Genomic DNA, 12,061 nt, shown 5'->3' on the forward strand with positions numbered 1-12,061 from the left:
CAGAGTTTCTGGTATGTTGTATCTTTGTTCTCATTGGTTTCAAAGAACATCTTTATTTCTGCCTTCATTTCATTATGTACCCAGTAGTCATTCAGGAGCAGTTTGTTCAGTTTCCATGTAATTGAGTGGTTTTGATTGATTTTCTTAGTCCTAAGTTCTAGTTTGATTGCACTGTGGTCTGAGAGACAGTTTGTTATAATTTCTGTTCTTTGATATTTGCTGAGGAGTGCTTTACTTCCAACTATGTGGTCAATTTTGGAATAAGTGTGATGTGGTGCTGAGAAGAATGTGTATTCTGTTGATTTGGGGTGGAGAGTTCTATAGATGTCTATTAGGTCTGCTTGTTGCAGAGTTGCATTCAATTCCTGGATATCCTTGTTAACTTTCTGTCTTGTTGATCTGTCTAATGTTGACAGTGTGGTGTTGAAGTCTCCCATTATTATTGTATGGGAGTCTATGTCTCTTTGTAAGTCTCTAAGGACTTGCTTTATGAATCTGTGTGCTCCTGTATTGGGCACATATATATTTAGGATAGTTAGCTCTTCTTGTTGAATTGATTCCTTTACCATTATGTAATGGCCTTCTTTGTCTCTTTTGATCTTTGATGGCTTAAAGTCTGTTTTATCAGAGACTAGGATTGTAACCCCTGCTTTTTTTTTTTGTTCTCCATTTCCTTGGTAGATCTTTGCCCATCCCTTTATTTTGAGCCTGTGTATGTCTCTGCATGTGAGATGGTTCTCCTGAATACAGCAAGAGGGTCTTGACAATTTATCCAATTTGCCAGCCTGTGTCTTTTAACTGGGGCATTTCGCCCATTTACATTTAAGATTAATATTGTTATGTGTGAATTTGATCCTTTCGTTATGATGTTAGCTGGTTATTTTGCTCATTAGTTGATGCGGTTTCTTCCTAGCACTGACGGTCTTTGCAATTTGGTTTGTTTTTGCAGTGGCTGATACTGGTCATTCTTTTACATGTTTAGTGCTTCCTTCAGGAGCTCTTGTAAGGCAGGCATGGTGGTGACAAAATCTCTAAGCATTTGCTTATCTGTAAAGGATTTTATTTCTCTTTCATTTTTGAAGCTTAGTTTGGCTGGATATGAAATTCTGGGTTGAAAATTCTTTTCTTTAAGGATGTTGAATATTGGCTCCCACTCTCTTCTGGCTTGTAGAGGTTCTATTGAGATATCTGCTGTTATTCTAATGGACTTCCCTTTGTGTGTAACCCAGCCCTTCTCTCTGGCTGCCCTTAACATTTCTTCCTTCATTTCAACCTTGGTGAGTCTGACAATTATGTGTCTTGCGGTAGTCTTTCTTGAGGAGTATCTTTGTGGTGTTCTCTGTATTTCCTGAATTTGAATGTTGGACTTCCTTGCTAGTTTTGAGAAGATGTCTTGGATAATATCCTGAAGAGTGTTTTCCAACTTGATTCCTTTCTCCCCGTCACTTTCAGGTACACCAATCAAACATACATTTTGTCTTTTCACAAAGTCCCAGATTTCTTGGAAGCTTCGTTTGTTTCCTTTTACTCTTTTTTCTCTAAACTTCTCTTCTCATTTCATTTCATTCATTTGATCTTCAATCACTGATACCCTTTCTTCCACTTGATCAAATAGGCTACTGAAGCTTGTGCATGTGTCACGTAGTTCTCATGCGATGGTTTTCAGCTCCATCAGGTCATTTAAAGTTTCTATGCTGTTTATTCTAGTTAGCCATTCTTCTAATCATTTTTCAAGGTTTTTAGCTTCCTTGTGATGGGTTCGCACATCCTCCTTTAGCTTGGAGAAGTTTGTTATTAACGACCTTCTGAAGCCTACTTCTGTCAACTTGTCAAAGTCATTCTCTGTCCAGCTTTGTTCCATTGCTGGTGAGCAGCTGTGATCCTTTGGAGGAGAAGAGGCACTTTGGTTTTTAGAATTTTCAGCTTTTGTGCTCCGGTTTCTCCCCATCTTTCTGGTTTTATCTACCTTTGGTCTTTGATGATTGTGACCTACAGATGGGGTTTTGGTGTGGATGTCTTTTTGTTCACATTGATGCTATTCCTTTCTGTTTCTTAGTTTTCCTTCTAACAGTCAGGACCCTCAGTTGCAGGTCTGTTTGCGTTTGCTGGAGGTCCACTCCAGACCCTGTTTGCCTGAGTACCAGCAGTGGAGACTGCAGAACAGCAAATATTGCAGAACAGCAAATGTTGCTGCCTGATACTTCCTCTGGAAGCTTCATCTCAGAGGGTCACCCAGCTTTATGAGGTGTCAGTCGGCTCCCACTGGGAGGTGTTTCCCAGTTAGGCTACTCAGGGGTCAGGGACCCACTTGAGGAGGCAGTTTGTCCCTTCTCAGATCTCAAACTCCATGCTGGGAGAAACACTGCTCTCTTCAAAGCTGTCAGACAGGGACGTTTAAGTCTGCAGAAGTTTCTGCTGCCTTTTGTTCAGCTATGCCCTGCCCCCAGATGTGGAGTCTACAGAGGCAGGCAGGCCTCCTTGCTCTGTAGTGGGCTCCACCCAGTTCAAGTTTCCTGGCCACTTTGTTTACCTAGTCAAGCCTCAGCAATGGCAGATGCCCCTCCCCCAGCCTTACTGCCACCTCACAGTTCGATCTCAGACTGCTGTGCTAGCAGTGAGCAAGGCTCTATGGGCATGAGACCCACAAAGCCAGGTGCGGGATGTAATCTCCTGGTGTACTGTTTGCTAAGACCATTGGAAAATGGTCAGTATTAGGGCAGTAGTGTCCCAATTTTCCAGGTACAGTCTGTCATGGCTTCCCTTTGCTAGGAAAGGGAATTCCTTGACCCCTTGCACTTTCAGGGTGAGGCAATGCCCTGCCCTGCTTTGGCTCACATTCCTTGGGCTGCACCCACTGTCCAACCAGTCCCAGTGAGATAAACCTGGTACCTCAGTTGGAGATGCAGAAATCAGCAATATTCTGTGTTGCTCGCGCTGGGAGCTGTAGACTGGAGCTGTTCCTATTCGGCCATCTTGGAACCACCCCTTCTACACATACATCATTTTAAAAACATTTTTTATTGCGGTGAAATAAACATAACATAATTTATCATATTAACCATTTTAAGTGTCTAGTCAGTGGTATTAAAAACATTCATATTGGTGTGCAGCCATTGTCACCACTCATCTCTGGAAGCTTTTCATCAAAACTAAAATTTCATCCCCATTAAAAAATAACTCCCCTTTTTCTCCACCACACAGCCCCTTCTGCTTCCTTTCTCTATAAATTTTACTACTCTAGGTATCTCACATAATTGAAATCATAAAATATTTGTGTTCTAGTGACTACCTTATTTCATTTAGCATAATGTTTTCAAGGTTCATCCATATTGTAGCATGTGTCAGAAATTCTTCCTTTTTAAGGCTGAATCAAATTCCATGGTGTGTATATTTCACATCTTGCTTACCCATTTGTTTGTGGAGGGACACTTGGATTTTTTGCACATCCTGGCAAATTGAGAATAATGCTGTTGCAAATATGGGTGCACAAATATTTATTTGAATTCCTGCTCTCAATTATTTTAGGTATACCAGAAGTGAAATTGCCGGATCACATGATGATCTATTTATAATGTTTTGAGGAAACTCCACAGTGTTTTTTGTAGCAGCTGCAACATATTACATTTCCACCAGCAGTGGAATAGTATTCCAATTTCTCCACAACCTAGTCAATCCTTATTGCGTGGGTTGTTTGTTTGAAAATAGCCATTCTTATGGGCATGAAGTGCCTATCTCATTTTGGCTTTATTTTGCATTTCCTTAATATTTAGTGATTTTGAACATCTTTTCTTGTAGTTATTGGCCATTTGTACATCCTCTTTGGAGAAATATCTATTCAAACATTTTGCCTATTGTTTAATTAATTATTTCTTTATTGTTATTGTTGAATTGTAAGGGTTTTTTAATTTAGTCTGGTTATTAATCCCATACCAAATATATGACTACCAAATGTATTCCCCTATTCTGTATATCCCCTTTTTACTCTGTTTATAATGTCTTTTGATTCACAAAATTTTTAATTATGATGCAGCCCAATTTGTCTATATTTTCTTTTGTAACTTGAGCTGTTGGTGTTATACCCAGGAGATCTTTGTGAAATCCAAAGTCATGAAAGTTTTCTACTGTTTCCGTCTAACAGTTTTATAGTTTTAGCTCTTATGGTTAGGTACTCGATCCAGTTTGAGTTACTTTTTGCATTAGGTGTAAGGTAAGTATCCAACAGCATTCTCATGCATGTGAATATCCAGTTTTCCAATACTGTTTGTTGAAAAAAATGTCTTTCCTTCTTGAATGATCTGGGCACTCTTGTCAAAAATTACTTGACTATATGTGTGAGGATTTATTTTTGTGTTCTCTATTCTATTTCATTGGCCTATATGTCTGTCTTAATGCCAGTACTACATTGTTTTTTTGAATGTCAGTACCATATTATGTAGTAAGTTTTGAAGGCAGGAAGTGTGAGACCTCCAACTTTGTTCTTTTCTCTCAAAATTGTTTTCACTATGTGGTGTTCTTTGAGATTCCACATAAATCCCAGAATAGATTTTCCTATATGTTCAAAACACATTAGGATTTTAATAGAAATTGAATTGTATCTTTAGATTTGCTCTGGGTAATATTGATAACAATATTAAATCTTTCAATTTATGAACACAATCTTTTCCATTTATTTGTGTCTTTGAATTCTTTCAGCAACGTTTTGCAGTTTTTAGTATACAAGTCTTTCACCTCATTGGTTCACATAACCATTTTATTTTTACTTAATTAATTAATTTTAAATTTCAACTTTCATTTTAGATAGAGGGGTACACTAGAGGTTGGTTACATGGGAATATTGTGTGATGTTGAGGTTTGGAGTATGGAATCCATCACCCAGGAAGTGAACACTGTGCTTAATAGGTAGTTTTTTTCCCTTCTAGTAGTCCACAGTGTCTGCTGTTCCCATGTTTATGTCCATGTGTGCTCACTGTTTGGCTCCCACTTATAAGTGAGAACATGTGCATACCCCATTAAAAATACTTCTGCCAGGCGTGGTGGGTCATGCCTGTACTCCCAGCACTTTGAGATACCAAAGTGGTTGGATCACAAGGTCAGGAGTTTGAGACAAGCCTGACCAACATGGTAAAATCCTGTCTCTACTAAAAATACAAAAATTAGCTGGGTGTGGTGGTGCACACCTGTAATTCCAGTTACTCAGGAGGCTGAGGCAGGAGAATGCTTGAACTGGGGAGGTGGAGCTTTCAGTGAGCTGAGATCACACCACTGCACTCCAGCTTGAGCAACAGAGTGAGACTCCATCCCACACACACAAAAAAAACAAAAAACAAAAAACAACCAAACAAAAAACCCTTAATTGTATCCTTTAGAAGGAACATCAGCTTTTACTTGGACTGCTTTGAGAAACTGAGAAACTTCAGTATCATTAAAGGCAAAATGTGTGTTACAAAAGACATACCAAATGCTATGATCTCACATATGCAATGTAAGGTCTGGTTCCTTTACTGAGTTAAAGCCTGGTGCACACTTCAATAACAGTTATGAAAAATATAGATTGTTCTTTCATGTCATGGTTCTTTTTATGTGCTCCTAAACACCAATTTACATTATCAAAACATAAGAAACATGTGAATAATTATTCCCCCTTTTATGCTAGCAAGTGATTTTATAAATAATTACATGAAAGGTACCTGTAATTCCCATCTCTGATCCAAATTCTTACCTAGTGACTTCCCTAGTTTTTAACTTATTTTTAATGTTTTATGTTTCTCTTTCTCTACATGCACATATCCTCATTGTAGTGTGACAGGTTTCCCACCAGAATACTTTAAGGGTATATATCCACTTCTGGAACCTTGAAGGCTGGGCAGTGAACCAAGGCCATGGTGCTCAGCCAAAAAGCAGGTGTCCCTAAAAACCCAAACATGTCAGAGAGTATCTGAGAACCTACCAAAGTAAACAAACTCATCACTCAAACACAGTAGACAAAGAACAGAAAATTAGCTTAAAAACTTCAAGATGAGAATTGATATAACTTTCTAGAACTGACCTGCTGCCATCCAGGAGTGCCCTGTATATAAATCCTAATAAATTCATCTACTCATCAAGCCAGACTCATTCGAGTCATTATTTGGTCTCTCATCTCCTTTCTAGTTTGGGATAGAGATGATATTACAGTCCCAAGTTTTTCTCATAACAATTGTCATCATGAACAGAATTCAGGAGACTAAATGATGAGTCAGAAAGGGATATCTGTGGGAGGAATCTAGAGATGATTGGCAACATACATGTGCGGTGGAGTTGCCTAACTACTCAACTTGTGTGGGCCACTGCATGAGTACAGGGACTGAGCACATGTTACAAGAAGGTAAGATATTCAAGTACTATAAAGATACCAAATACACTGCTGTTGCAATAAGGCTGGCTACTGAGAAATCATTAGAACAGGAAGGGAGAAAGAATAGAAACTCCTAAAGAAATTCAAAAGCATGCCAGGTTTTTTAGGACTCTTACATATTATAGTCCTTTCTTGTGCATATTTTAAAACTGACGGGCAAATTACAAGAAAAATTCAGAGCTCAAATGGTTAAACTGCAAATATAGAGTTAAACTGAGTCTTATAAAGCTCTCTATTTCTCTATTTTCTTTTCTGCCTGCTTTGAATATGTTGTTATTAAGCTAATGATGTTGAGATAAGACTTACTAATCAAAGATCACTTGGAGTATTTTTTTTTTTCATACAGTTCAATCACTTCTAGCTAAAAGGTAAACATTGAAAACTCACTTGAAAGAAAAAAAAGGGTAAAAATGATTTTTTAGAAAAACAAAAAACTATAGAAACTGCTTTATCCAAAATTTTGATTCACAACTTTCATGGGATTACCTATTGGAACAACAGTTATTGGATCTTTATGTGTACGTGTATACAGGTTTAGATAGTCTTATGTGTATGTGCATGTATTATATGTTGTGTCTAGCATGCTACTAAATGGCTGTAACTAAATGAATACTCAAATTAAGTCCAAATGCTTTCCAAGTTTATGTGAATTTAGTAATCTTTAATAAATAAGCTGACTTTAAAATTATTGGTAAAATAAAAACAGCAATTTATTCAAAATTGTCAGCATATATTTTTGTCTAGGTTTACTATTAGATAAGATTTACATTTGCATCTGCTGGAAATTTTAAGGCATCAGAATTTGACATAAAGCTTATAAGACTGTAAGCCTAGCCACAAAAAGAATAATTTTTGTTTACGTGATTTTTTTGATAAGCAAGATTAATTTGATATTGTTGGTTTAGTGAAAATGGCTGCATTTTCTGCATTATTAGCCAAAATGCCCATGTGTTTAACTTTGAGGTTCTTGCCTCAGTGGACACCTGATATTCACAGGCTATGAAAATGGTTAACAAGGAAATAACTTGGGATAATGATTAGCTTTCCAGACAAAGTCTTGATTCTCATGAGTAATTGAGATAAACTGCTACAAATGAGTAAATTGGGTAAATGTAAATCAGATAAATGCATGTAGATGAAACTTTTGTGTAGTTTAAATTCTTAAAATTATTTTAGATACTCATTGAATGGCTGGGTAATTTGTGATGTACATAGGGCTATAATATGGGGCAGTGGTCATACTTCTGAGCCTGTTAATGGGAAGTAAAATCTGTGATACGTGGGAAGTATTGGTGGACTTCAGTGATTTGGGTAAGTGTGTAATCCGGGAACAAAAATTACTGAGTGTAATCCAGGAACAAAAAGGGTATACACCAGATGGGTGCCTCTATACTCTTCTCAGCCCAGGTGGGCAGTGAAGCTGAAATAATACCATCTGCCAGGGAGACACTCTGAAATCACCCAGACAATCCAAGAATTACATAATGTACAGATAACCTGGCCAAGAGCCTCTATAACAGCCCTGTGTGGCTTGTGAAGAAGCCAGATGGCACCTGGAAAATGACAATAGACTACCATGAGTTAAACAAAACGGGGTCCCCTATACGTGCAGCTGTACTCAATATTGTTCAACTGCTAGAACAAGTAGCCCTTAAGCTGAGAAATGTACATGCTGTAATTGACTTGGCTAATGCCTTTTCCAGTACTCCTTTAGCAGAAGATTCACAAGATCAGTCTGTTGTCCCTTATGAGAGCCAACAATGGACTTTCCAGTTGTTACCACAAAGGTACCTGCACAACCCACCAACTGTCACAATATGGTTGCACAAGACCTGTCTAGCCTCTACCTGCCTTAGTCTCCCTGTTTCATTATATTAAAGATAACATGCTAATCTCAGAGTCTCTTACAGGTGTGAGACTGCCTTACAAACCATCTTGGATGGTCTTAAGGACTATGAATGGTAAGTGTATCCCAAAATGATACAGGGACATGGCATAGCTGTCAAATTCTCAAGAGTTACCTAATAGGGTAAGTCTTGATGCAAAACGTATTTGCAGCAACATTGATAATAGTACAGCAGCCTGTTCCACAGAGAGTAAACTCTAGGTTTTCCTAGGTTTACTGGAGCTACTCTTCATACCTCATTTGGCATAAACCCTCTGCCCATTATATACCCTAATAAGAAAAAAAGATCAAAATGGGACTGGACATACATGGAGCAAGAGGCAGTTAACAAAGCAAAAAATTTAGATGAACCAAACTCAAGCACTAAATGCCCACTGTCACAGCACCCTTTCACATTAGAAGTCACTAGAGATGGCACAGGAATGAATTAAGATTTGTGGCAAAAGCAACCAACAGGAAAGGTACCTACAGGTTTTTGGTCTCAATTATAGAGCAGGGCAGAATACCACTATTCATGCCTAGTGCAGTAGCTATTGGCCATTTATAGAGCATTGAAACAAGCAGAGGCCATCACCAAAAAGCAGACCATCACAGTAAAAACTGCCTACCCCCAAAAAGGGTGAGTGGAAGGCCTCGTAGCCAAGCCCACCTCCATGGTGGCACATTCACACACCTAGCAGAAATGACACATCTATCTACAACATAGGGGTGTCCTGTCTACTAGTCCTATAAGTCAAGCACTGCAGGAGGTGCTCAAACCCATACACTTAGAATAAGTGAAGGGGTTGACATGACAATGGAACCACAAATCAGGCCAATTACTATATATGAGAAGACCCCACCAATACCTATAGGGTCTGGTACACGGATGCGTCTAGCAAAAGTATCTAATACTGGACATTAGAACAAAACATAGACTGGAGATTCCGCTTACCATATAACCAACAGGGACAGACTTCACAGAAAAAAAAGAATGACCTGTTAAAAACCCAATTATATGCACTGTTCCAGGACAGCTCTTTAAGGTCTTGGACTAAGAACCTCCCAGAAACCATACAAATTTTAAATGAGTCACCCATTGCAATGCATGGCATCATTCCCTATGAATGGTTGGCAAGACATGTAAAACAGGCTTTGCAAACTCGCACGGTTACCTCTAGGACACCAAACTGTGCTCTTGAACCAGGTGGCCGGACTCTGCTCCTGAGAACTACAGTGCATCTGCCAAGTGGTGATGCTAATGTGGACCTGAAGTTGAGCTGGAAAGTGTCCCCATACTACATCAGTTTTATAGTACTAGAGGGCACCATGAAGACTGCCAGAGGGGTGGTGGTTTCAGCTGTGCTCCTTGCTCGAGGTCTGAGAGCTTTACCAAATCAACATATGGGGACACCAATATCTGTTGGAGTGATCATAGTATGGATATCATGGGAAAAGCCAAAAACATTTGGCTATTACGCCCACTCCTAGATGAGGAATCTATGCTTGGTACTAGAAGCCAGGCCTAAAGTCCATGACAGCCTCCCTAATAGGGCCAGTGAGGGAAAATACAATGGAAATAATGCTACAAGGAATAGATACACCCATGATGGTCTTTACTAAACACCTGTGTTTGTGCACACAGCTGCTGTACCTGGTACCCGTGGCAGCTGGTAATGTCTTTCTAGACTAGGCTGCAATTATACCATCAGTCAACAACAAGCTGGGTTGTTGGATGTAAACCTCCCCCTATAAAATAATAATGGCATACCTTGGAATATTCTACATTTCTCCCAACAGAACTGGAGTGACTGGTTCAACAGCATCAATAGTGCAATCTGGGCTCACAGGGGATTGCATCCACCCAATTGCCAACTCAATGGAGACCAAACACATGTGCCTTTCTAGGCACTATGTGTTGAGCCTTTAAAGAGAATAACATCACAGATGCTTCAAATTATTGCCAGCTCAGATCTATGATGTAGTCCAATTAAGTTTCTTTGCCCCATTCTCAAACTGGTTACATATCTTACCCACTGAATGGAGTTAAGTTTTGCTAATTGGTGTCACAACTGTTGTTAGCTTCTGTTTTGTATGCTGTTATATATACTGTAGATGAGGACCATATGCATAAGCCATGGCTAAACACGATAGGTTTGTATAGTTATTTTCCTAGTACCCTACTCAGGGACTATAATGCAAAGTTGGTGTAAAGAGTGTAAGAGTTAGAGGATGGGATGGATTGTAGTGTGATGGGTCCCCAACCAGGTTACTTAAGGGTGAATGTGTGCTGCCTGACCCTTGATGGCTGGACAGTGAGCCAAGGTCATGGTGGTCAGCTGTGCACAGGTGTTCCTGGGAACCCAAACATCCTGAAGAGTCTCTGAGAACCTACCAGGGTAGACAGTCTCATTGCTCAAACACAGTAGGCAAAGAGCTGGAAAATTAGCTTAAAAGTAATTTAGAGATGGCAGGTGGCATGGATCTCTAGAGCTGTCCTGATACTGCCCAGGAGTGCCCCATTTGCAAGTCCTAATAAACTTATCTACTCACCAAGCAGGACTGTCCAAGTCACCCTTTGATATCTCAAATCTCAGTTTCTTTCCGGTTTGAGGGAGAAGTTACTATCCCAAGATTTTCTCGTAACACTCATACACATTTTCCCTTGAATCATTTGTCATTTGAAAGGAAATTACAGACATTACACACCTTTATCCTGAAATACTTTAATTTGTATTTTACAGGAAAAAAAATTATCTTATACAAGCACCATACTATTATCAAAATTAGGAAATCTAAATTAGATACAGTACTATTATATAATACATACTCTGTACTTGAAATGTGCCACTTACGTCAATACTTTCCTCTACAACTATTTCTCCCCAGATAATGCACTGTATTTAATTGTTCATAGGTAAATGTCTTATTTTTAAGCACTAGGTGCTTATTTATTGTTTCTCTCTGAGAAAATGGCACCAATAGATATAAGTAAACTTGTGCATAGTTATATTTTAGGAACCAGACAAAGGAGTTCAAATAATGTCTATGTTGTATAGCTAAACTTGTTTTTACCACATAGGAGGAAAACACAAGTGGCCATACAGTTTTGCTTAAGGCAATGAAAAAGGACTGCTTTTGCAGAAATGACCATTATGTGGGAAGAAAGACTAACCAGGATGACACAGACTGAGTATCATTTCTATATGGTTCCTGTTAGATTACTGTTTTTTTAAACTGTACAACACGACTGATTATTAGGTTATGAAATCAGTTTCATAGGTCACAGACAGTATTTTGTCATAAAATATAATAAAACAGAAAATATTAGAGAATATAACATGTGACAAGAGAAACACATCTCTTGAAACTTTTTGTTCAGTTATATGTGTATGTCTGTGTGTGTATGTATGTGAGTATGAATTAGATCATAGTACAAAATGCACTTTTGACTTTGCTTTCACTGTCAAAAAAGTCTAGTCTAAGAAACTAGCTTAGATTATTGCAGTCACAGTAATAAAGCTCATACTGATTCAAACCAATTTTACAACTTCAGTGTTTCTTGTCCAAATAGCCCTTGAATACAGGGGTTTAAATCCCTGCAAAGGCCTAACTGTGCCCCAACATTTATATGGATAGGTAGTGATTCTCTTTTTTACTTCTTCTTCTTCTTTTCTTCTTTTTCTTCTCCTCCTCCTCCTCCTCCCCCTCCCCCTCCTCCTCCTCCTCCTCCTCCTCCTCCTCCTCCTCCTCCTCCTCCTCCTCCTCCTCCTCCTCCTCCT

The sequence above is a fragment of the Piliocolobus tephrosceles genome, chromosome X (assembly GCF_002776525.5).
Source record: "Piliocolobus tephrosceles isolate RC106 chromosome X, ASM277652v3, whole genome shotgun sequence".
Classification (NCBI taxonomy): Eukaryota; Metazoa; Chordata; class Mammalia; order Primates; family Cercopithecidae; genus Piliocolobus; species Piliocolobus tephrosceles.